Below are 5,082 nucleotides of genomic sequence, written 5' to 3'. Positions count from 1 at the left end.
TCCCCTCTATTTTCCTTCCTCTACCCTCCTTTTCTTCCTTCCCTCTTTCCTATTTCTTCTTCTCTTCATTCTGCCTTTCTTTCTTCCTCTCCCTTCCTTTCATCCTTCCTTCCCTCTCTGCCTTCTTTCTTCCTTCTTCTTCTTCCCTCTTTCTCCCCGTCTCCCTCTTTTTTCCTTCCTTCCTTCTATCTCTTCCTCCTTCTCCTTCCTTTCTTCGTGCTTCCTCCCCCACTTTCCTTCTCTCTCTCCCTTCCTCTCTTCTTTTCTACTTTTCTTTCTTTTCCTTGTCATTGTTTTTGTCTCAGAAGAGAAACACCCACTCTGAGCCACTCAGTTCTTGGTGTCAGACGTCATTCTTGTCGTGGTCACAAATCTGAATCCCATGTCCAAACACAACACAGAAATGTGACCAGGGCTGGGTAGAAGGGATTTGACAGATCTTCTGCTTCCCAAATCTCTAAGATGCAAAGGTAAAGGCAGGCTCTTCCCTTAAAGGTTACATTTCACATTTTAATTGCCTCACTCACGTGGTGGCTGCTCTGAGCCAGGGCTCCTGCAGTCGGCTTGGCAGCCCTCCCAGCCTGCTGATGCTTACTTAGGTCTCCGGCGGGATGCCTTGCTGCTCCCTCCAGCTCCGGGAGAATCAGGACAACAGCACAACAAATACGACGAGCCAATCAATGAATCTGCCGTCCTGGGGAGATCTTGTCCTTGCCCCTCATGCTTGTACCGGAGTAGAGGAGAGGCTTGGTCCAGTTACTGTCGCTGGGAAGAACAACCCACCCTAATTCTGACTGGCTTAAAATGATTATCACTGTCTGCAGACCAGACAGCGGTGCTGTGGTAAAATGCACCGTTCTGCAAGCCTGACTCCCGCGGGATGATTCCGGGTTCACATCCTGGAGACCTCCTTGAAAATGCTGGGCTTGCATGTGACCATAGTCAAGGGCCGGCTGAAGCTGGGAGTGGATGGTGGTGTTGCTATCCTCTTGGGGTGCTGTCGTTCTAGCTCTCTCTCTCTTGCATGAAAGAAATAAGCTTTAAAAACAATTATCACTGTCTCTGGGGTACTGTGAATTGACTGGACTCGGCTGGATGATTCTCACTTGGGGTTTCTTAAGCTGTCACAGGTAGGTAGTGGCTGGCACTGGAGTCCTCTGGAGGCTCCATTGGGTTATCGATGTCCAAAATGGTACTCACTCAGGACTGGTGATTGTCACTGGCTGTTAGTTGGGAGCTCAGTTGGAACTACCTACAGGCGACCTATCCATGTAGCTTGGGCTTCTCTCAGCATGGCAACCAGGTTCCAAACCTGTCCTGAGGAGGACTGTGAGAGGAGGAGCACTCCAAGAACAAGCATATAAGAAGTGTTCCAGGACCAGCAGATGGCATAATGGTTATGTCACTGGACTCGCACATAGTTGACCACAATCTGAGTCATGGACCCAGAGGCTTGAAACTCACACTGGGCACATGTACGTGCATGCCCAAAATCCTGAGAAGAGAATGGAGAAGAGATTGCAGCATGGCCATCCCCACTACGGGGGGAGGGGTTCTCACTTTCTGTCTCTGTCTATCTCTGTCTCTCTGTCTCTACAGAAGCACACATGCTCGATAGCAAAAATCTCTATAAAAAAAAATAAAAGAAGGAGAAACGTTCCAAGGGAATCAGGCAGAACCACACACTTTTTATGATCTAGCATGCAAATCATATAGTGTCACTTTCTCTGTAATAATTGGAGGTCACATGCCCAACGAGATTTAAGAGAAGAGGGTATACATGCTACCTCTTAACAGAGAGTGCTAAAGAATTGGGGAAACTGAGACCAGCAGTTAGCGTAATGGCTATGTCGCTGGACTCCCACGTAGTCGACCGCGGTTCGAGTCCCGGACCCAGTGGCTTAAACTCACACCAGGCACGTGTGCATGCATGCCCAGGATCCGGAGAGGAGAATGGAGGAGAAGGGATTGCAGCGTGGCCATCCCCCCTGGGGGGTGATTTCTCGCTTTCTGTCTCTCTGTCTCTCTCTGTGAGCGCACACGCCCTATAGCAAAAACCTCTCCAAAAACAAACAAACAAACAAACAAACAAATTGGGGGGACATATTTAAAAACTGCTACAGTGTTTAAAAAAATAAAATAAAAAGTCACTTTGTTCTTGTTGTTGAACTTACAAGTCGTGATAATGCTAAAGTCAAAAACACCAGCCTGTCCTGTTACTAGGTGAACATCTGGAGGGGAAGGTGGAGGATGTAAGGGGAGGAATGGATGTCACATCTTCTTATCTTTCAGCTGTCCATTTAGTGTGACAAATCAGAAGTCTCCAATACTAACGGAGCCTGAAATAGATTTGGGGGTTTGTTTGTTTCTTAATGTGACCAAGTACTTTAAATGTTGCAGATTTGGGGCCAGCAGGTAGCATGGTGGTTAAAGCACTGGATTCCCACATAGCCACTTGCGATTCAAGTCCCGGATCAGGAGGCTTGAGAATCACCCACGTGTGCATGGATGCCCCAAATCCCAGGAAACTAGAGAAAAGATTGCTGTGTGGCCATCCCGCCGGGGAGGGGGGGGAGGGGGATAATTTTTCTCCCTTTCCTTCTCACTGTCTCTTCTCTCTTTCTCTCTCCCTGGCACACATGTGCTCTATGGCAAAAAGCTAAAAAAAAGAAAAACATTTTTTAAGTTGCAGATTTCAGAGCAGCCAATGGTATAGTGGTTAAGGTGGTTGGATTCTACCACGGTTCAAGTCCTGGGTCCAGGAACTCAAAAATCACGCCAAGTGTGTGTGTGCATGTCCAAAATCCCAAGAGGAGTATGGAAGAGTAGGGATTTGGTGTGGCCATTAGCTCTGGAGGGTAATTTCTCACTTTCCTTCTTTCTCTCTGGTGAGTGCACCTGCTCTACAGCAAAAATTTAAAAAGAAAAAGTTGCAGATTTTACATAGAACTGGATTTTCAGCACCTTTAAAAAATCAGATGTCACAATACAAATTCTGCATTCCCTCAAGGCAGCAATAGCTTGGTGCTGAATGGGACTGCCCCTTTAGATGGGACTAATGTACACCAATTAACTGCAGACCCCACCCAGCCATATTGTCCCCAACACTGAGATTGGCTATTAGTAATCATTTACTCATATGGCTGCACCATTGTTTTTGCTTTAGTCAGAAATACATTTATTTTTGGGAACCAGCAGTTAGCGTAATGGCCATGTCGCTGGACTCCCACGTAGTCGACCGCGGTTCACGTCCCGGACCCGGTGGCTTAAAACTCACGCTGGGCGTGTGTGCGTGCGTGCCCAAGATCCCGAGAGGAGAATGGAGGAGAAGGGATTGCGGCGTGACCATCCCCCCTGGGGGGTGATTTCTCACTTTCTGTCTCTATGTCTCTCTCTGTCTGTCTGGCGAGCGCACGCGCCCTACAGTGAAAATCTCTCCCCCCCCCCAAAAAAAAGAGAAATACATTTATTTTTAATACCTTGTCTGAATCAAAAGTGGGAAAACAGCACAGTAGATCTGGAGGGCTACGTATTTGACACAAATGGGAAAAGGCATTTTTTATGGGCATGCAAAACTTCCTGTGTTGTTTTCAATACACACCAAAGAAGAGCATGTCAATTGTTTTCATCACCTTCCCTTTCCTCCTTCCTCCCCTCTCCTTCTTTGCCTCTCCTCTTCCTTCTCATCCTCTCTCACTTCTTCCATTTCCCCCTGTCCTTTGCTTCCTCACTTCTTTCTTTTTCTTTTTTCCCCAAGAGTTAGCAGGATGTGTCTGGTCAATTCTCACTAATAACACTGAGTTGATTTCATTTTCAGTCTCATGCTATTACTCGAGTTAAAACAGTTTCCCCCCCTGCTCTTCATCTTTTCCATGACAGCCAACAAAATGAACAGAGATTTGGGGCCTACCTCCCAAGAAGGAGGTAGTGGCTGGGGGCTGAGTCTTTAGTATAACGGATACACCAATGGGCCTCTTGGACGACCCCAGATGGTGTGACTGCTCTGCTCTCCCCAAGGAGACATCCTTGTCAGCCCAGCCCAGCCCAGGGTCTTTGTGACTGTGTTTATATTCCAGGACAAAAGAGGCAGCTTCTCTGGAACAACCGTTCCAATGGCTTGTTCTGAGTGCTGCAAACGACAAGGCAATGGACAAGCAGTTTCTTTTGAGTGACAACTTAATCGTGTTCATATTTGGAGTTCAGCATTTGGCTACAGAGTTTAGCCCCTTGGCCAGAGAGAGGCCTGTCACCTGCTGGTACTTGGCCTGGGACTTTTCTGTGCCGTCCACCCACCATTTATAGCCTCTCCTTGCCTGATTCTGGGAGAAGCCTGTTTTCTTCTCTGTCACACTCGCTCTTCCCTGGCAGCTTGGGTCCAAGCCTGTCTTGCTCTGGTTACAGTTCTCCCTAAAGGTCATTTGGTCTTGCTTTATCTACTGCAGGTGGCCTCTTTTGTTTTGCTATAGGGCATGTGTGCTCACCAGAGAATCAGAGAGAAAGTGAGAAATCATCCCCCTGGGGGGATGGCCGTGTTACAGTCCCTTCTCTTCCATTCTCTCCTTGGGATTTTGGGCACACATGCACACTCACCAGTGTGAGTTTCAAGTCACTAGGTTCGGGACTCGAACTGCGGTCAACCATGTGGGAGTCCAGTGCCTTAACCACTATGCCACCCCCTGGCTCTGCAGATGACCATTTTTAAATACCTGTATTCCTTCAGCATAGACCACACTCTTCAGAAAGTCCTTCCTAGATTTTTTGAATTGCTAGAGGGCCCATGAGTTCTCCAGAGAGAGACAGAGAGACAGTAAGAGAGAGAGGAAGAAAGTACCTTCAGTGGGGCACGATCACACCACAACCGCTTCTCTTCCATGTCTCCATCCTGTCAAGATTTTCAGCACGCATGTACACATGCCCAGTGTGTGTTTACATACTCACTATAGACTGAGATTTTTTTTTTTTGGAGAGGTTTTTGCTATAGGGCACGTGCGCTCACCAGAAAGACAGAGACAGAGATACAGAAAGCGAGAAATCATCCCCAGGGGGGATGGACACACCGCAATCATTTTCCATTCTCCTCTT

Source organism: Tupaia chinensis, unplaced genomic scaffold (genome assembly GCF_000334495.1).
Source record: "Tupaia chinensis unplaced genomic scaffold, TupChi_1.0 Scaffold000248_2, whole genome shotgun sequence".
Classification (NCBI taxonomy): domain Eukaryota; kingdom Metazoa; phylum Chordata; class Mammalia; order Scandentia; family Tupaiidae; genus Tupaia; species Tupaia belangeri.
The sequence above is the reverse complement of the archived record's forward strand: the minus strand, read 5'-3'. Positions refer to the sequence as shown.